The following is a 22,444-nucleotide window of genomic DNA, read 5'->3' as shown; positions in this document are numbered from 1 at the left end:
ATACGAAACACGACTTTGGCGCGAAGACCGCCGACTGCATGGCCGATCCCACGCTGGGATCGGCTCGGGTTTCACAAAACCCGACTTTGCCGAAAGTCGCCGACTTATGAAATTGACCGATCCGTTTCGCTCAACCCTACTGAAGGGGAATAGATCATGGTAATGGTGATCTAAATACAGAGATGTGTACAGAGGAATGCTGGGAGGACACAGATTGTGGTTTTCTATCAACTTCAGCTACTTTTACATTTTTTATATAATGCTGGTAATTAAAATAAAGTTACTCTAGTGTTGGCAGGGCGCAGTGCCATACCACGACTGTCTATTTGCTTTTCCTGTCCAACCCTATAATTTTTTATAAATTGATATTTATTTCTACTTCTCATGGGGGGCAGACACAAGAAATGATAGGTGATGAGACCACAAACACCCCTTTGCAAACAATAACGTGGTTGTTGCATCACAGAACACATTAGCCCTGGTGTTATTGTGTTGGTGTCACAAGAGACGTGGAGGATGTGTGGTATCCCACAAAGTGGCCATTTCTATGGGATGCCGGATATACAGGGTGGGCCATTTATATGGATACACCTAAATAAAATGGGAATGGTTGATGATATCAACTTTCTGCTTGTGGCACATTAGTATATGGGAGGGGGAAACTTTTCAGGTTTCGTGGTGGCCATGGCAGACATTTTGAAGTCGGCCATTTTGGATCCAACTTTATTTTTTCCAATGGGAAGACGGTCATGTGACGCATCAATCTTATTGAGAATTTCACAAGAAAAACAATGGTGTGCTTGGGTTTAACATAAATTTATTCTTTCATGAGTTATTTAAAAGTTTATGACTACTTATAAAATGTGTTCAAAGTGCTGCTCATTTTGTTGTATTGTCAATGCAACCCTCTTCTCCCACTCTTGACACACTGATAGCAACACCACAGAAGAAATGCTAGCACAGGCTTCAAGTACTCGTTTCAGATGCTGGGGTCATCTGAAGGCAATTGTCTATGCTGTGAAGATATGAGATGTGCAGCATCTGAAACAACAGATACTGGAAGCCTGTGCTAGCATTTCTTCTGCGGTGTTGCTATCAGTGTGTCAAGAGTGGGAGAAGAGGGGATGGTACAAATGACAAATGACTTAAGAAGGGACTTATGGAACACATTGGGGATCCGAAGTGACAGAGGAAGTCATAAGCAAAAGCAACTGGATTGACCACCTCAGTGATCTCGTAAGGACCAATAAACCTGGGACCAAGCTTAGCATAAGGAGATGCGGCACTCACCCGAATGTTGCAGAAATCAGTGTCTTTTATTCGCTTTATGCGGCATTAGACATTTGCGGAGAGGCAGCAGGAGACAGAGAGGGTTGCGGGGAGAAGAAAGTGGACGACGGCCGTTTCACGCGGATGCGCTTCTACGGGTCCAGGTGCACCAGGTGGCACCTGGACCCGTAGAAGCGCATCCGCGTGAAACGGCCATCGTCCACTTTCTTCTCCCCGCACCCCTCTCTGTCTCCTGCTGCCTCTCCGCAAATGTCTAATGCCGCATAAAGCGAATAAAAGACACTGATTTCTGCAACATTCGGGTGAGTGCCGCATCTGTTTAAACTTTGCATTATGTGGATTTCTATTTTCTTGTTATATGAAGAGCACCTCCCGTACATGCAAGAATAGAGCTTTGTGTTAGAAGTCTTTGGAAAAATCTGTCCTCTATAGTCACAGCCTGTGAAGATTATCCACATTACCTGGTGCCGCTCAATTCTGGATCTGTTGTTTGGTGTGCTTAGCATAAGGAACCTTATGACGAATGTTCTTGGTAGACAACCACACTTTATCTCCTACCAGGAATATAGGTCCTACAGACCATCGCTTATCCACAGAAAGTTTATGTTTGCCCTGAGCCTTCCCAATGTTGTTCTGGACCTCCCTCCACACCTCCCCCAATCTTTGGACTGCCGTTTCAGCCCCTGGACATCCTGAAACCAGCCTAGAAAATTCGCTAAAATGGGGGTGAAAACCATAGTTACAGAAGAATCGAGATGTGCCCGTGAACTGGTTAATCCGATTGTTTAATGCAAACTCAGCCACGGGAAAGAAGAACACTATCATCCGGCTGAGACATAGCAAGACACCTCAAAATCTGTTTAAGTGACTGATTGGTCCTCTCCATCTGACCGTTGGTCTCAGGATGGTAAGCAGAGGAGAAGGTCAAGCAAACGCCCAATCTTTTACAAAATGCCCTCCAAAATTTGGACACAAATTGTACCCCTCTATCAGAAACAATATTCAAAGGCACGCCATGCAGCCATACAATGTGCTCAACAAACAGCTTAGATAGTGTTTCAGCATTAGGAAATCCCGCCAGAGGTACAAAATGCGCTTGTTTACTGAATCTGTCAACCACTACCCAGATTACAGTTTTGCCATTAGAAGGAGGGAGGTCAGTGACAAAATCCATGGACAAATGAGTCCAAGGTCTATCCGGAATTGGCAATGGCACCAATTCCCCGGCCTGCCGGTTATGGGAGCTCTTGGCACGGGCACAGGTATCACAAGCAGACACAAACACAGTGATATCAGAGGTCATGGAGGGCCACCAAAACAGCCTAGCAATTGCTTTCTGAGTGGCAGATATCCCCGGGTGTCCACTGAGAGTAGAATCATGGAACTCTCGGAGAACCCTCAACCAGTACTGAACCGTACAAAGAGCTTATTGTCAGGTAAAGAGTGAGGAGCAAGTGTCTAAGCCTTCTGAATCTCCTGCTCCAATTCAGAGGATACCCCAGCAACAGTCACTGGTGGGTGACATCGGATCAATACTGCAAGAAAAGGCATCCGCCTTGACATTCTTGGAACCACGCTGAAAAGTGATTTAAAAATGAAAATGAGAAAAAAAAGCTACCACCTAGCCTGTCTAGGAGTTAGTCATTTGGCAGACTCAATATAAGATAAGTTCTTCTGGTCCGTAATCACTGTGATCCGATGAACAGCACCCTCCAAAAATGCCTCCATTCTTCAAAAGCCAATGGTCTTAAATTGTTCAATGTAACAGGTCCCTGAGACAACATCGCCCCTACACCCACCTCTGATGCGTCCAGCTCTACAATGAACGGTTCAGATGGATCAGGCTAAACCAATACAGGAGCAGACATAAAACACTTCTTTAATGTAGAAAATGCTTCAACCACCAAGGGTGACCAAACCTTGAGATCAGCCCCCTTGTGAATGAGATCAGTGAGTGGTTTGACCACCTGAGAAAACCTATTGATGAATGGCAAAAAACAGAAAATGCTGCAACCCCATGAGGTCTCTGGGTTGCATCCAATCAACAATGGGCTGTACCTTTCCGGGATCCATCAGAAACCCATTGGCAGAAAGGATGATCCCCAAAAAAGAAAGCTCCTGGACACAAAACAAACATTTCTCCGGTTTAGCGAACAGAGAATTTCCCCATAACCTGTGAAGAACAGTATGTAAATGATCAATGTGGGATTCCTTGTCAGACGAGAAAACAAGGATATCATCCAGGTATACGACCATAAAGCACCCGATAAAATCAGGAATAACATAATTCATGAAGTTCTGAAACACCGCAGGTGCGTTCATAAGATTGAAGGGTATGACCAAATTTTTAAACAGACCCTCGGAGGTGAGAAATGCTGTTTTCCATTCATCCCCTTCCTGAATGCGGATAAGCTTATATGCTCACCTGAGATCAAGTTTGGAAAACCACTTAGCTCCAGACAATTGGTTATAGAGGTCAGGAATGAGTGGGAGAGGGTAGGTATTTCTCACCGTAATTTTTTTTAGTTCCCGGAAATCAAGGCATACAGAGCATGGGTGAAGCACGGGAGAAGTCTTGTATGCAGTTGTGGGAAGAATAGATAAGAGAGGAGTAGAGAAGGAGAGCTTGAGAGGATCGAAGTTTGCATGTAGGTAAGTACCGGTAGACCATGTCACAGATGTTGGAGGAGACAGGTTATGGATGGCTTTATATGTCATAGTTTTCGGGTTTAGAGGGGAGGGGCTGGGGAATAATGGTGAGAGAGGTAGATTAGTCGTGCAGCTGAGTATAGAATAGATTTGAGTGGAGCAAGAGTGCTAGAGGGGAGGCCAGAGAGTAGGTTACAATAGTGAAGGTGGAAGATAATGAGGGCATGCACAAGCGTTAAAGCTGTTTTTTTAGGCAAGGAATGTACGGATCTGTGAAATGTTTCTGAGCTGCAGTTGGCAGGAAGAGGCAAGGGCTTTGATATGTGGCTTGAAAGAGATCACCAGAGGCACCGAGCATGCGGAACTGGTGAAATTGAGCAGCCACTGACATTGAGGGATAGGTCTGGTGAAAGGGTAGAGTGCGATAGGTGGAAGATGGTGCATTCTGTTTTGTCTATGTTCAGTTTTAGAAAGCAAACAAAAAAGAAGGATGAAGTAGTGGACAGACATTGTGGCATTTTGGTCACAAAGAAGGTGATGTCAGGTCCACATAGGTAGATCTACGCTTCATCGGCATAGAGCTGATATTGCAAACTGTGGGATTTTATGAGCTTTCCCAGGCAAAAGGTGTAAATGGAGAAGAGTAGGGGTCCTAGAACTGAGCCTTGGGGAACACTAACAGACAGTGGGCGAGGTGAGGAGGTGGTGTGGGAGAGGGAGACACTGAATGTCCCTGTTACAGCAACACAACGGAAGTTGGCAGTACAACTGTTAGGTGGTTCCGAATGTGGTTGTTTTTTAAAGACTCTGCTGATAACCACAAACAGTCCATTTGTACCACCTGGCATGCCCGTACCAGCATGGCTCCCAATAATACCAGCCTGAACCCTACCATCAGCATGATCAGGCACATGGCAGCAAAGCACCTGACTTTTTTGCCTGATCCCCAGGGTCCAGGAACAGTGTCTGCGGGTGATAACACTTCTTCTTCCGCTGTTGTGTGTGCAAGCCAATACCCTGTCCATGGTGCATGCAAAGAGACCACCTGCCCTGCATCTGTCATTGCACACAATCAACTAGCACCATCAACAAGCACCTCCATGTCCTTTTACCAGCGCAGCATTCATTTGTCCCTACCCCAGTCCATGTAATGCAAGCAAAAAAATGAAGCCAACGCCCTACAGGCCACACTACTAAATTCCCACATTTCTCTACTGCTTGTGCTCTAAATGTTGCATTTCTGTCATGTCGGACGCTGTTCATACTAGGGCGTTCGACAGACAGCGGTAATTCCGCTTTTGTCCACTATGCGCTCAGTGGCGACGGCTAGATTTTATCTAGCTGGTCCGGGGTTAATTTAGCTGTTGCTCAGATCGGAAGCTGGGTCACTCCCACTGCCTTTAAATAGTTCTTCTGAACATTGGGCGTTGCCGATTATAGCTTCAGTCTTGTGCTTGGTTATCTCGGTCTGGAGTGGTAGTCTAGGAGAAGGAGTATCGTATCTGGTGGTGTATTTCTCTTTGTCATATTTTCCTCCTTCCTATATTTGTATTTGTTTTGCCCTGTGCACTTATAGTGTATTCCTGTGTGACTGCGGCGTGGTGTATATTTTCCGTTATCCTTGTCTGTGCTAACTGTGGGTATTGGTGAGTGGTCTCTTCACTGGGTGGTGGGTTGCGGTTTCAGCCAGGGGTTGAAACAGGAGACAGGGTGAGGATGGAGGCCCAGACATGCACACCATCAGTGTAAACTCTGGGAGAGGGTCAGTCAGGGTTTCCCAGAGTTGAGGGAAATCGCAGGGGCCCGGGTTGTTAGCTCTTGCCTACCTAGGCTTCCCGTGACATTATAATTGGCCAACATTATTTGAATTCCATGGATCCCATGACTTCCGTAACCCGCTAGTTGGAGGCACTGTCCCTACAGGTCACTGAGTTGAGAGGAGCAGTGCAGCAACAGGGACTAGCAGTATCTAATGTGCAAGCTGGATCAGCAGGTAGAGTTGCTGAGCCTAAGTTTCCTTTGCCTGAAAGGTTTGCTGGAGAACGCAGTAAATTTGTTACTTTTCGTGAAGCTTGCAAACTATATTTTCGTATGCGCCTGTTCTCCTCAGGTAATGAGGCTCAGCGTGTGGGCCTGGTGTTGTCATTACTAAACAGGGATCCTCAAGCATGGGCATTTTCTTTGCCTTCTGATTCTGCTGCATTTAACTCAGTGGAGAGTTTTTTTTCTGCTCTTGGACACATTTACGATGATCCTGACAGAATGGCTCTAGCAGAATCTAAGATACGTGCTATTCGACAGGGGGAGCGTGTTGCAGAGGATTACTGTTCTGAATTTCGCTGCTGGGCGGTTGACACACAGTGGAATGATCCCACGCTGCGGAGTCAGTTTATTCATGGGGTTTCTGGAAGGGTTAAAAAAGCCCTCCTGATGTACGAGACTCCTGCTTCTCTAGATTCCGCTATGAGTCTTGTTGTCCGCATTGATCACCGTTTGCGTCAGGGGGAGCATGAGACACCGCCTATGGGAGAGGGTTTAGGTTCACGTGAGGTTGCTGCAGGTGAGCCCACGGAGCCTATGCAAATCGCAGGGGTGTCACATGTTAAGCATCGAGCCCCTGTGCTCAAGAAGCTGGGAGCCTGTTTTTACTGTGGTAAAACTGGTCATTTTGTTAACATTTGTCCTCTGCTGTCTAAGAAAAACGCAACGGCGGAAAACTTCTAAGCTCAGAGGGTGTGGAGGAGGCCAATCTGAGCTTATGCATATCCTCCATGGTGGTTTCTCAATGCATGCTCCCTGCCAAAGTTATTATCGCTGGCAGAGAGCTGCCAATCACTGTTTTTGTGGATAGTGGTTCTGCCACAAATCTCATTGATGAGGAGTTTGCGCGCACAGCAGGTTTTAGGATCGAAAAACTGCCTCATCCTATCCGCGTGGTCACCATCAATGCAGCTCCTCTCCCACAGGGGGAGATTACTGAGTTTGTGGCTGAGGTGAAACTCCACATTGGGGTTCTACATGTTGAGCAGGTTACATGTAAGGTGCTCAGGAATCTTCCTGCACAGGTGGTTTTGGGTTTCCCATGGTTGTCTATGCACAACCCGGTTATTGACTGGAAAACTCAGGACATAATTCAGTGGAGCGAATTCTGCCAGGAGAATTGCCTGGCCACATGTGTGTCTGCTGTGACTTCAAGCGTTCCTGAGTCACCTCTGGATTTTGTGGATGTGTTCTCTGAGAAGGGTTGTTCAGAGTTGCCACCACATCGCCCCTATGACTGTACTATCAGGTTTAAACCAGGAGCCAAATTGCCTAAAGCAAGGATGTTTAACATCTCCGGTCCGGAGAGACAAGCGTTAAAGGATTACATTGGTGAAAGTTTGAGCAAAGGGCACATCAGGCCTTCATCCTCGCCTGTGGCAGTGGGGTTCTTCTTCGTAAAGAAGAAAGATGGCGGACTACGCCCGTGTCTGGATTTCAGGGAGTAAAACCAGATTACGGTTCGTGATCCATACCCTATGCCACTGATACCAGATTTGTTCAACCAGGTGGCAGGTGCTAAGTGGTTTACCAAGCTTGACCTCAGGGGGGCGTATAACCTCATAAAAGTCCATCAAGGTGATGAGTGGAAGACGGCTTTTAATACCCCTGAGGGTCATTTTGAAAATTTGGTGATGCCATTTGGGTTGACAAACGCACCTGCAGTGTTCCAACATTTCATAAATGATGTGTTCTCGCATGTTTTGGGGAAATTCGTTATTGTGTACCTAGATGACATTCTCATATATTCTTGCGACCGTCATACTCATTTAGATCATGTCAGGCAGGTGTTACAGCTTCTCAGAGAGAATAAGCTCTATGCAAAACTTGAGAAATGTGTATTTTCGGTTCAGGAGTTGCCTTTCTTGGGTTATATTGTGTCTGCTCCTGGGTTTAAAATGGACGCCGCTAAGGTGCAAGCGGTGTTGCGTTGGGAATGGCCTGATAACCTAAAAGCACTTCAGCGGTTCCTTGGGTTTTCTAACTACTATAAGAAGTTTATCAAAGATTTTTCTATCATTGCTAAACCGCTAACTGACATGACTAAAAAGGGTACCAATTTCTCCGTTTGGCCTGAGGCTGCTGTGTGCGCATTTGAATTTCTTAAGAACAGTTTTGTTTCGGCCCCTATTCTTGTGCAGCCAGACGTATCGAAACTAGTGTTGAGCATTCCGATACCGCAAGTATCGGGTATCGGCCGATACTTGCGGTATCGGAATTCCGATACCGAGATCCGATACTTTTGTGGTATCGGGAATCGGAATCGGAAGTTTCCAGTGTATGGTTAACAGGGTCTGAAGGAGAGGAAACTCTCCTTCAGGCCCTGGGATCCATATGAATGTGTAAAATAAAGAATTAAAATAAAAAATATTGATATACTCACCTGTCCGGAGGCCCCTGGACATCACCGCTGGTAACCGGCAGCCTTATTTGTTTAAAATGAGCGCGTTCAGCACCTTCCATGACGTCACGGCTTCTGATTGGTCGCGTGCCGCTCATGTGACTGCCACGCGACCAATCACAAGCCGCGACGTCATCCCTCAGGTCCTAAATTCCCTTCTAGGAATTTAGGACCTGAGGGATGAAGTCACGGCTTCTGGTTGGTCGCGTGGCGGTCACATGAGCGGCACGCGACCAATCAGAAGCCGTGACGTCATGGAAGGTGCTGAACGTGCTCATTTTAAGCAAAGAAGGCTGCCGGTTCACAGAGGTAAGGTACAGGCTGCGTCGGAGAGGTGAGTATATCAATATTTTTTATTTTAATTCTTTATTTTACACATTAATATGGATCCCAGGGCCTGAAGGAGAGTTTCCACTCCTTCAGACCCTGGGAACCATCAGGGATACCTTCCGATACTTGAGTCCCATTGACTTGTATTGGTATCGGGTATCAGTATCGGATCAGATCCGATACTTTGCCGGTATCGGCCGATACTTTCCGATACCGATACTTTCAAGTATCGGACGGTATCGCTCAACACTAATCAAAACCTTTTGTCGTGGAAGTCGATGCGTCTGAGGTTGGTGTGGGGGCGGTGTTGTCACAAGGCTCATCCTTGAGCGATTTGCGTCCTTGCGCCTATTTCTCCAAGAAACTTTCATCTGCCGAACGTAACTATGATATCTGCAACAGGGAGTTGTTGGCAATCAAGTTGGCCTTTGAGGAAGGGCGACACTTCTTGGAGGGGTCGGTTCATCAGGTTACTGTTATTACCGACCATAAGAATTTGCTTTATTTGGAGTCTGCCAAGCGTCTATCTCCCAGGCAGGCTCGCTGGGCATTGTTTTTCACATGGTTCAACTTTGTTGTTACTTACAGACCTGGGTCTAAAAACACTAAGGCAGATGCTCTGTCCAGGTGTTTTCCGGGGGGAGAACCTCGGGAAGATCCGGTACCCATCCTCCAAAAGGGTGTTATGGTTTCGGCTTTCACTACCGAGGTTGAGGCTGAGATTGCCGAGGCCCAGGAGGAGGTACCATCTGAGCTTCCCATCAACAAATCGTTTGTACCGCTTCATCTCCGCTTAAAGGTTTTGGCAGAGCATCATGATGCTGTCCTGGCTGGCCACCCAGGGGTCAGGAGTACTTTGGAGTTGGTGTCACGTCAGTTTTGGTGGCCCAAAATCCGACAGGACGTGCTCTCATACGTGTCAGCTTGCACCACATGCGCTAGGGCTAAGACGCCCCGTTCCCGTTCTGTTGGCACACTACTTCCTCTCGAGGTACCTAGTAAGCCATGGACGGAGATCTCCATGGATTTTATCACTGACTTGCCCTCCTCAGCTGGGAACACGGTCATTTTGGTGATTGTTGATCGGTTCTCAAAAATGTCGCACTTTGTGTCTTTGCCTTCGTTGCCTAACGCTAAGACTCTGGCTCAAGTATTTGTGCAGGAGGTGGTCAGACTTCATGGGGTTCCGTCTGACATCGTTTCTGATAGAGGTACTCAGTTTGTGGCAAAATTTTGGAAAGCGTTTTGCTCACGTCTGGGGATCAAGTTGTCTCATTCTTCGGCGTTTCATCCTCAGTCAAATGGTCAGACCGAGCGTATGAACCAAAATTTGGAACAGTACTTACGCTGCTTTGTTTCTGATAACCAGGAGGAGTGGTCGACATTCCTTCCTTTGGCTGAGTTTGCCATCAATAATCACCGCCAGGAGTCTTCTGGGGAGTCTCCGTTTTTTTGTGTTTACGGGCTACATCCTCAATTTTGTACTTTGAGTCAGGGGGGCTCTTCCGGTGTCCCGGAGGAAGACCATTTAGGAGCAAAACTGTTATCAGTCTGGAGGAGAGTTAAACAGCGCCTGTTGAGCGTGGGTGCTAGGTACATACGTGTGTCTGACAGTAAGCATGTGCCAGGTCCAGACCTGAGTGTGGATGACTGGGTGTGGTTATCCACAAAAAACATAAGACTCAAAATACCATCCCTTAAATTGGGTCCTAGGTTTATTGGTCCATTTAGGGTCACCGCCGTCACTAACCCAGTAGCGTACCGATTGGAGCTTCCTACGGTGTATAAGATACACAACGTGTTTCACAGATCGTTGCTAAAAAAGAAGGTGGGTTTTGGGGACGCGACACCGATGCTTTCTCCAGTCTTGGTGGATGGTAATTTGGAATTTGAAGTCTCCAAAGTGGTTGACTCTCGTGTAGTGCGCCGCACTTTACAGTACTTGGTACACTGGCGTGGTTATGGGCCGGAGGAGAGGTCTTGGGTACCAGCCTCGGACATTCATGCGGATCGGCTGGTCAGTATGTTTCACCGCCGCCATCCGGACAAGCCGGGTCCTATGAGTCGTGAGGGCCCTGGAGTCCCTCGTAGAAGGCGGGGTACTGTCATGTCAGACACTGTTCATACTAGGGCGTTCGACAGACAGCGGTAATTCTGCTTTTGCCCACTATGCGCTCAGTGGCATCGGCTAGATTTTATCTAGCTGGTCCGGGGTTAATTTATCTGGTGCTCGGATTGGAAGCTGGGTCACTCCCACTGCCTTTAAATAGTTCTTCTGAACATTGGGTGTCGCCGATTATAGCTTCTGTCTTGTGCTTGGTTATCTCGGTCTGGAGTGGTGGTCTAGGAGAAGGAGTATCGTATCTGGTGGTGTATTTCCCTTTGTCATATTTTCCTCCTTCCTATATTTGTATTTGTTTTGCCCTGTGCACTTATAGTGTATTCCTGTGTGACTGCGGCGTGGTGTATATTTTCCGTTATCCTTGTCTGTGCTAACTGTGGGTATTGGTGAGTGGTCTCTTCACTGGGTGGTGGGTTGCGGTTTCAGCCAGGGGTTGAAACAGGAGACAGGGTGAGGATGGAGGCCCAGACATGCACACCATCAGTGTAAACTCTGGGAGAGGGTCAGTCAGGGTTTCCCAGAGTTGAGGGAAATCGCAGGGGCCCGGGTTGTTAGCTCTTGCCTACCTAGGCTTCCCGTGACAGTTTCAGGCTGGTGGAGACTTATTTTTTACGCAACTTTGTTGTGTTAGCCATCACATAGTACTCGTTCCCCACCCGCCACTATTTCTCCCTCTGTGCCATCCCAGCATTACACAAGCATGTGTTCCACAACATTACCTGGGCCCTCAAGCATGCTGTTACTGGGAAAGTCCACCTAACCATGGGAACGTGGACAAGTGCTTGTGGGCAGGGATTGTTACATCTTGCTGCTGCCACACTGGGTTAACATAGTGGAAGTCCAGACCCAGTTGGACCTTGTGAGACCATCTCACAGATGTATGGAGGAGACAGGTTGTGGATGGCTTTGTTTGTCATAGTTAGGATTTTGAATTGTAGCCTCTGGGCAATAGGAAATCAGTGAAGGCCCTTGCAGAGAGTAGAGGCTGTAAAATAAAGGCACTTTGGATGGAACATGTCCTCATGATGCTGCGAGTGTTGGGACCTACGTCAATTTGGGTTGCCACCACAGTCTACAGCTCCTGCAGCTCCTCCTCCTCTTCAGCATCGATCTCCGAAATGGCCACATCAGTCACAAGCTGGAAGCACTGCCTCAGCTAAGCGGAAATAGGCTGTGTTGAAACTTATATGCTTAGGTGATGTCATGCTGCTGCAGTGCAGTATTGCGCAACCTCCACCAGGGGGAGCTTGAGGGGGAAGTGAGACTGCACACACAGAGCAGCAGCACAGATGCCACCAAGTAATGAGAGAGTGGTCAGACAAGCCGAGTAAAAAAACAGTCAGAAGCAGAAGTACCAAAAGTAGCAGCAGTATACGTGGTCAAGAACAAACCAGGGGGTTCAGTAACGGTCAGAAGCGGATGAGACAAAGACAGAAGACAGAAGCGAGTCTGAATACGAGCCAAATCAAAAACCAGAGAATCAAACCAACAAAAACGGAAAAACTGGGAAAAGGGCAGACAGAGAGAGTAAACAGACACGGGGCAAGTCAGGGATCACTGCAGGACAGATCAAGAGCTACCAGAGTCAGGTTCACAGGCTGAAGGCAGAACTATAGCTGACACCGCCAGCAGGATGCATCGGAGCTAAATAGCAAACCTGAACCCAGAATGAGACAGAGCAAAGTTATCCCTTGACATGTTCCGCCCGGAAAAAGGGCAGACAGGATTAAACACTGGAATGGATCATGACAGGTGACAAACCGCACAATGCTGAAGAGTTGTGGACAGCTCTGACAGAGCAGTCAGATCTGTGGCTGACACACTGAACCTACAGCCAGCCATGGTCATGTGTGACACTGGCAGGAACTGGTTGTTGGCTCTGAGGCGAAGTGAGCTCACACACATACCATGCCTGGCCCATGTGCTTAACCTCATTGGTCACTGCCTTATCTGCTTGTGAAAGTACGCCACCTGTGTACCCATTTTAGAAAGTCAGCTACAGCTTCAGCAGCCCTTGCCGTGCTTCATCAGCGTTTGCAGTTTCCGGCTCACCGACTGGTGTGTGATGTCCCCACATGTTGGAACTCTACACTGCATAAATTGGAAAGGATTTGTGAGTAAAATAGGGCAGTTGTTGACTACCAACATCAACAAGGGTGGCGGTATTCAGTTCAGACTACACATATAAGACCTCAGAAGTGGACATGGATGTCAGACATATGTACCATCCTCCAAAACTTTGAGGACTCCACCAAGATGGTGAACGGTGGACACACCATAATTAGCATCACCATCCCGCTTCTCTATGTTCTAATAATTATAATAATAATAATCGTTATTTATATAGAGCCAACATATTCCACAGCACTTTACAGTTTAAAAGTTTCAAACAATTAAGTCAAAAGTAACAACGTTAACAATAATACAATAATTAAAGCAAAATAAAATGCCCCTTTTCATGACAGCTTACAATCTACAATGAGGTGGGGGAGGTACAGGTCCTTCTCAAAAAATTAGCATATAGTGTTAAATTTCATTATTTACCATAATGTAATGATTACAATTAAACTTTCATATATTATAGATTCATTATCCACCAACTGAAATTTGTCAGGTCTTTTATTGTTTTAATACTGATGATTTTGGCCTACAACTCCTGATAACCCAAAAAACCTGTCTCAATAAATTAGCATATCAAGAAAAGGTTCTCTAAATGACCTATTACCCTAATCTTCTGAATCAACTAATTAACTCTAAACACATGCAAAAGATACCTGAGGCTTTTAAAAACTCCCTGCCTGGTTCATTACTCAAAACCCCCATCATGGGTAAGACTAGCGACCTGACAGATGTCAAGAAGGCCATCATTGACACCCTCAAGCAAGAGGGTAAGACCCAGAAAGAAATTTCTCAACAAATAGGCTGTTCCCAGAGTGCTGTATCAAGGCACCTCAATGGTAAGTCTGTTGGAAGGAAACAATGTGGCAGAAAACGCTGTACAACGAGAAGAGGTGACCGGACCCTGAGGAAGATTGTGGAGAAGGACCGATTCCAGACCTTGGGGAACCTGAGGAAGCAGTGGACTGAGTCTGGTGTGGAAAGGCGTGTGCAGGAAATGGGCTACAGGTGCCGCATTCCCCAGGTAAAGCCACTTTTGAACCATAAACAGCGGCAGAAGCGCCTGACCTGGGCTACAGAGAAGCAGCACTGGACTGTTGCTAAGTGGTCCCAAGTACTTTTTTCTGATGAAAGCAAATTTTGCATGTCATTCGGAAATCAAGGTGCCAGAGTCTGGAGGAAGACTGGGGAGAAGCAAATGCCAAAATGCCTGAAGTCCAGTGTCAAGTACCCACAGTCAGTGATGGTGTGGGGTGCCATGTCAGCTGCTGGTGTTGGTCCACTGTGTTTCATCAAGGGCAGGGTCAATGCAGCTAGCTATCAGGAGATTTTGGAGCACTTCATGCTTCCATCGGCTGAAATGCTTTATGGAGATGAAGATTTCATTTTTCAGCACGACCTGGCACCTGCTCACAGTGCCAAAACCACTGGTAAATGGTTTACTGACCATGGTATTACTGTGCTCAATTGGCCTGCCAACTCTCCTGACCTGAACCCCATAGAGAATCTGTGGGATATTGTGAAGAGAAAGTTGAGAGACGCAAGACCCAACACTCTGGATGAGCTTAAGGCCGCTATTGAAGCATCCTGGGCCTCCATAACATCTCAGCAGTGTAACAGGCTGATTGCCTCCATGCCACGCCGGATTGAAGCAGTCATTTCTGCCAAAGGATTCCCGACAAAGTATTGAGTGCATAACTGAACATTATTATTTGATGGTTTTTTTGTTTGTTATTAAAAAACACTTTTATTTGATTGGACGGGTGAAATATGCTAATTTATTGAGACAGGTTTTTTGGGTTATCAAGAGTTGTAGGCCAAAATCATCAGTATTAAAACAATAAAAGACCTGACAAATTTCAGTTGGTGGATAATGAATCTATAATATATGAACGTTTAATTGTAATCATTACATTATGGTAAATAATGAAACTTAACACTATATGCTAATTTTTTGAGAAGGACCTGTATAAAGTACAGGTGTGTATTCACAATGATGTATTTACATTGATGGTCCAGCCATCTTCAAGGAGTGGGGGATACATAGAGATAGTGAATGGGCTACACACACACACTTACACATAAAATGACTTGGATTAGGGAACGTGATAGGCTGCTCTGTACAAATATGTTTTGAGTGAGTGCCTAAAATTGTGCAAGTTGGGGCTGGGCCAAATTTCTTGCAGTACAGCATTCCATATGATTGTTGCAACGAGGGAAAAGTCTTTAAGTCAGGAGAGTGAGGTAAGGATTAATGCAGAGGTAAGTCGAAAAGTGGTTTGCAGAGTGCAGTGATCGGCTAGGACGATAGATAGAAATAAGGGAGGAGATGTGAAGGAGTGCCGCACTGTGGAGAGCTTTGTGGGTGAGAACAAGTACTTTAAATTGGATCCTATAATGAATGGGCAGTCAGTGTAAGTGAGTCGCCCGCCAGGGCCATGGGGTACTCGGTACCGGGTCCGTACCGAGTACCGAGGGGATGTCACTGTGGCTGCGACCTGGTCCGTGGTCCTGGGCGCCCAATTAAAGGGGAAGGACTTTTAAGAGTTTGGTGAATAAAGTTTGTGTTCATGACGCCTCCTGTGGTGTTTGGTCAGTGGGTGCTCTAGGGTGATGTTATGGCAGCTAGATGGTATAACTTCCCACAGGTGAAGTTAGGTTCCCAGGGCTCCCGGTATGTAGCTGGAGATAGTGAGTGGTGCAGTAAGAATGGAGGACACAGGTTTGCAGTCTCTTTGCCTGGTTTACTGTAGTTTCAGGCAACCGCAGTCCAGGTCACCAGATTACAGGTACAGGCAGGGTCCGTCCGGGTTGGAAGCGAATCCAGAGTCCCCTTTACCAGGTGGAGATGAAAGCCTTCCTCAAAGCATGGTGGTGTTGTAGTCCCTTACTGCCTATGGTGTCTGATAAGGTCCTCACAGTTCCTCTCTGTCCCCCATATAGGTTAGGACACAATCCCGTATGACAGGTGACTCGAGCCTTTTTATAGGGTCTCTATCATGACCCGGGCTCTATGTGTCACTGTGCCTCCTGGGTGTAAAGGCGGACAGATGATTTATAATCCAGCTGTCCTGCTGGTTTCTGCTGTACCTCCTAGAGTCCAACATGGCCTCGATCATCCGGCTACCGGAATCTGCTCTCTGCCAGGGAAGTAACCAAATCGCTGCTAAGCTCCCCTTGTATCACTCTCCTGTGCTCTGCTCTCCTGCACACTTTCCATAAATTGTCCTTTCCTTCTCAGTTCTCTTTCTCCAGGAGCTGTAGTGACTCTGGCTAGATGGCCCCTTCAGTCTTTCTGACACTCCTTGTCCGACTTCTCTCATCTCTGTCCTCTGACAAACAGCTCACTATTTTCCCCTCCAGCCAGAATATATTAGGGAAGTTCCTCTTAATCCAAGTTCAGAGCTCCCCCTTCTGGCCTGGAGTATGAACATGTTGTGTGTATGTGATTACCTGATAAAAGAGGTCTTTCATCGCTTCCAAGCATGACATCACTCTTCCCATGAGGAAAGCAATGCCACTGTGACAACCAGGTCCCTGGGCATCACATAAGGACTTGTGAAGAGCGTCCGAGTAATGATTAGCCAGATGAACAACCCTGGCTGCTGCATTAAGGATGGACTGGAGAGGGAAAAGTTGAGAGAGGGGAGGCCAATTAATAGAGCGTTAAACACTCTCTGCTCACAAGCAAAGAGGATGCATTCCTTGCGGAGCATGATAAGATGGAGCAAGGAACCATGCAGGGTGAATACACACAGCCCAGCCTCATCACATCCCTGTGTGGATAGGGTGACAATGAGGAAGAGGAGGAGGAAGAACAGGAGCTGGTTTCATGCGCTATACACGGTACTACAAGCACAACTTTCAGACCGTCTGTTCAGCGTGGATGGCCTGAGGACAGGGAGGAGGAGGAGAAAGAGGTGGAGAGCATGGTCTGTGGTCCTCTTGGTGAGGACACAGAAGTCTTCCCTGTTAGCAGTCTAGCACACATGGATCAGTTTATGTTACGCTACCTTTCCGGTGACCCTCGCGTTTTCCAAATTTTGGGTGAGAGGCAATACTGATTGTTGAAATTTCTAGAGCCATGCTTCAATGAGAACTTTATATCTCTTATTCCAGAGGTAGACAGAGCTATAATGTTGGAGTACTAGAGGGTAGGGTTGATCGACTTTCACTTTTATAGGATCGAGTCGGGTTTCGCGAAACCCGACTTTGTCAAAAGTCGAGTCGAGTGTAATCGTCCGATCATCGCCAAAAGTCGGGGATTGACCGAAACACGAAACCCAATGCAAGTCAATGGGGAAGCATAGTCGGCAGTGAGTGGAGGCCAGGAAAACACCTACAGTGCCCATTGTAATGGTAAAAACATACATTCTTGTTACTGAAGCTTGTCAATCTTAATTTACTTTATAATATTAGTTGGGCATTGGAAATTGGGGGTCATTTGGCTAAAGTTGTGGGGGGTAGGGCTGGTTCAATTTTTTAGTGGGCCCAGGAAACGTGGACTACGTCACGGCGGTGGAGCAGTGAGAGGTAAGTATTTCAACTTTGCAAGTGCTGTGATTCTGAGCAAGCAGGGGGGGCCCACTCGTTGGCATTGGCACTGGCACAGGACCCCTCAAAGTACGGCGGTTTGTTTGCACGGCGGGGGCGCCTCCCACCGGCAGCGACACTTTTGCGTACCCTGAGGGGCCCTGTGCCAGTGACGTCGCCAACGAGTATGCCCCCCCACCTGATGAGGGAACCTGCACTTTCATCTGCACCTTCCTCTTTGTCCCTGTGTAAGGTGGTATAGTATGCGGGAAGGGGAACCTGACTTTCAGCAGGGTCAGATTGTGGCTGTGTAGTGTGCAAGGGGAATGTAGTGGTCTGGGTCAATGTACCACAAGACTCATCTAGCACTGGCTGGGCAATGGGCAGGATGATGAGGAAACACAGATATAGGCCCAAATAATAAAGTGGGCTAAATGCAGTTCAAAATTGGTAACAGGACTAACCTGACGGCATTGCTTTGTTAAGTGGAGTAGAAAACCCAGGAGTGGCAGACACCGTTTTAAGGGCCCAACCACTACAGTAGTAGGCCCAATGCAGTTTAATATTACAAATATAGGCCAAAAGCCTGAAGATTGAAGCTCAGGAAAATAACACAGGACAACACCAAGGTGCGACAGACACCGTTACTAGGCCCAACCAAAGTAGTAGGCCAAATGCAGTTTAATATTTAAAATATAGGCCGAAAGCCTGAACATTGAAGCTCGGGAAAACAAAACAGGAGAAAACCCAGGAGCAGCAGACACCGTTTTAAGGGCCCAACCACACTAGTAGGTCCAATGCAGTTTAATATTACAAATATAGGCCGAAAGCCTGAACATTAAAGCTCTGGAAAATAACACAGGACAACACCAAGGTGCGGCAGACACAGTTACTAGGCCCAACCAAAATAGTAGGCCAACTGCAGTGTTATATAAACAACAACTTAATGAGAGCCTGAAGATTGAAGCTCAGATCTGTTCAGTGGAGAACACCAAGGAAGCGGCAGACACCGTTAGTAGGCCCCAACCACACTAGTAGGCCAACAGCAGTGTTATATTAACAACAGCTACTTAATGAGAGCCTGAAGATTGAAGCTCAAGAAAACCAAACAGGAGAAAACCCAGGAGCGGCAGACACCGTTAGTAGGGTCCAACCAGACAAGTTGGCCAAATGCAGTTTAATATTTAAAATGTAGGCCGAAAGCCTGAAGATTGAAGCTCAGGAAAACCAAACAGGAGAAAACCCAGGAGCGGCAGACACCGTTAGTAGGGCCCAACCACACTAGTAGGCCAACTGCAGTTTAATATCTGATAATATAGGCCGAAAGCCTGAAGACTGATGCTCAGCTTTGTACAGTGAAGGACAACACCAGGGAGCGGCAGACACCGTTAGTAGGCCCCAACCAAACTAGCAGGCCAACTGCAGTGTTATATGAACAACAACTTAATGAGAGCCTGAAGATTGAATATCAGCTCTGTTCAGTGGAGACCACCAAGGAGCGGCAGACACCGTTAGTAGGCCCCAACCACACTAGTAGGCCAACTGCAGTGTTATATTAACAACAACTACTTAATAAGAGCCTGAAGATTGAAGCTCAAGAAAACCAAACAGGAGAAAACCCAGGAGCGGCAGACACAGTTAGTAGGGCCCAACCAGACACGTAGGCCAAATGCAGTTTAATATCTGATAACATAGGCCGAAAGCCTGAAGATTGAAGCTCAGCTTTATTCAGTGGAGGACAACTGTAATGGGAGACAGACACAATAAGTAGGCCTAAATAAGTAATTAGGCAAAATGCAGTTCAAAATTGGTAAGTGTAGTACACAGGCGGCATAGCGTGGTTCAGCGGAGGAGGGTATGTGTAATTAGTGGCTCTGACACACTAAGTAGGCCTAAAATAAAAAGGAAGGCTATATTCAGTTCAAAATTGGTAAAAGGAGTACACAGGTGGCATAGCTGGGTTCAGCGGTGGAGGACAACTGTTGTGAGAGTCTGACACAGTTACTAGGCCCAAATAAGTAAGTTAGCTAAATGCTGTTCTAAATTGGTAAGAAGTGTACACAGGCCGCCTAGCTTTTTACAGCGGGGGACAGTTGTAAGTGTAATGTGTGGTGCAGACAGACAGACAGACAGAGGCCTACAATAAAAAAAGGTGGCTAAATGCTGTTCAAAACTGCTAGCAGGACAAACCAGGTGGCCTAGCTTGTTTCAGCGGGGGACAGTTGTAATGTGTGGCACAGACAGACAGACAGACAGACAGAGGCCTACAAATAAGAAAGGTGGCTAAACGCAGTTCAAAACTGCTAGCAGGACTAACCAGGCGGCCTAGCTTGTTTCAGCGTGGGAGGACAACTGTTATGAGAGGCTTACACAGTTACTAGGCACAAATAAGTAAGTAGGCTAAATGCAGTTCAAAATTGGTAACAGGAGTACACAGGCGGCATAGCTTTGTTCAGTGGAGGACAACTGTAAGGAGTGGACTGGCTGAGACAGACACAGATAGTAGGCCAACAATAGAAAGTAGGCTCTATGCAGTTTAAAATAGGTTACAGGGGTACACAGGCAGCATTGGTGTGGTCAGCGGAGGACGGTTGCAAGGAGGGACCGCAGACAGACCTACTAGGTCTAAAATAAAAAAGTAGGCTCTATGCAGGTTTAACTAGGTTACAGGGTTACACAGGCAGCATTGGTGTGGTCAGCGGAGGACGATTGCAAGGAGGGCCCGCAGACAGACTTCCTAGGCCTAAAATAAAAAAGCAGCCTCTATGCAGTTTAAATTAGGCTACAGGGGTACACAGGCAGCATTGGTGTGGTCAGCGGAGGACGATTGCAAGGAGGGACCGCAGACACACTTCCTAGGCCTAAAATAAAAAAGCAGCCTCTATGCAGTTTAAATTAGGCTACAGGGGTACACAGGCAGCATTGGTATGGTCAGCGGAGGACGATTGCAAGGAGGGACCGCAGACAGACTACCTAGGCCTAAAATAATAAAGCAGGATCTATGCAGTTTAAATTAGGCTACAGGGGTACACAGGCAGCATTGGTGTGGTCAGCGGAGGACGATTGCAAGGAGGGACCGCAGACAGACTTCCTAGGCCTAAAATAATAAAGCAGGCTCTATGCAGTTTAAATTAGGCTACAGGAGTACACAGGCAGCATTGGTGTGGTCAGCGGAGGACGATTGCAAGGAGGGACCGCAGACAGACTACCTAGGCCTAAAATAAAAAAGGAGGCTCTATGCAGTTTAAATTAGGCTACAGGGGTACAGACAGGCAGCATTGGTGTGGTCAGCGGAGGACGATTGCAAGGAGAGACCACAGACAGACTTCCTAGGCCTAAAATAAAAAAGCAGGTTCTATGCAGTTTAAATTAGGCTACAGGGGTACACAGGCAGCATTGGTGTGGTCAGCGGAGGATGATTGCAAGGAAGGACCGCAGATAGACTACCTAGGCCTAAAATAAAAAAGGAGGCTCTATGCAGTTTAAACTAGGCTACAGGGGTACACAGGCAGCATTGGTGTGGTCAGCGGAGGACGATTGCAAGGAGGGACCGCAGACAGACTTACTAGGCCTAAAATAAAAAAGTAGGCTCTATGCAGGTTTAAATAGGTTACAGGGTTACACAGGCAGCATTGGTATGGTCAGCGGAGGACGGTTGCAAGGAGGGACCGCAGACAGACTTCCTAGGCCTAAAATAAAAAAGCAGTCTCTATGCAGTTTAATTTAGGCTACAGAGGTACACAGACAGCATTGGTGTGGTCAGCGGAGGATGATTGCAAGGAGGGACTGCAGACAGACTTCCTAGGCCTAAAATAAAAAAACAGCCTCTATGCAGTTTAACCCCTTAAGCCCCGAGGGTGGTTTGCACGTTAATGACCGGGCCAATTTTTACAATTCTGACCACTGTCCTTTTATGAGGTTATAACTCTGGAACGCTTCAACGGATCTTGGCAATTCTGACAATGTTTTATCGGGAGATATTGTACTTCATGACAGTGGTAAAATTTATTCGATATAACTTGTGTTTATTTGTGAAAAAAATGGAAATTTGGCAAAAATGTTGAAAATTTCACAATTTTCCAACTTTGAATTTTTATGCCCTTAAATCACAGAGATACGTCACGCAAAATACTTAATAAGTAACATTTGCCACATGTCTACTTTACATCAGCACAATTTTGGAACCAACATTTTTTTTTGTTAGGGAGTTATAAGGGTTAAAAGTTGACCAGCAATTTCTCATTTTTACAACACCATTGTTTTTTAGGGACCACATCTCATTTGAAGTCATTTTGAGGGGTCTATATGATAGAAAATAACCAAGTGTGACACCATTCTAAAAACTGCACCCCTCAAGGTGCTCAAAACCACATTCAAGAAGTTTATTAACCCTTCAGGTGTTTCACAGGAATTTTTGGAATGTTTAAATAAAAATTAACATTTAACTTTTTTTCACACAAAATTTAATTCAGCTCCAATTTGTTTTATTTTACCAAGGGTAACAGGAGAAAATGGACCCCAAAAGATGTTGTACAATTTGTCCTGAGTACGCCGATACCCCATATGTGGGGGTAAACCACTTTTTGGGCACATGACAGAGCTCGGAAGCGAAGGAGCGCCATTTGACTTTTCAATGCAAAATTTACTGGAATTGAGATGGGACGCCATGTTGCGTTTGGAGAGCCCCTGATGTGCCTAAACATTGAAACCCCCCACAAGTGACTCCATTTTGGAAAGTAGACCCCTTAAGGAACTTATCTAGATGTGTGGTGAGCACTTTGACTCACCAAGTGCTTCACAGAAGTTTATAATGCAGAGCCGTAAAAATAAAAAATCATATTTTTTCACAAAAATTATCTTTTCGCCCCCAATTTTTTATTTTCCCAAGGGTAAAAGAAGAAATTGGACCCCAAAAATTGTTTCGCAATTTGTCCTGAGTACGCTGATACCCCATATGTGGG

The sequence above is a fragment of the Ranitomeya variabilis genome, chromosome 6 (genome assembly GCF_051348905.1).
Source record: "Ranitomeya variabilis isolate aRanVar5 chromosome 6, aRanVar5.hap1, whole genome shotgun sequence".
Classification (NCBI taxonomy): domain Eukaryota; kingdom Metazoa; phylum Chordata; class Amphibia; order Anura; family Dendrobatidae; genus Ranitomeya; species Ranitomeya variabilis.
This window is presented reverse-complemented; position numbering follows the sequence as displayed.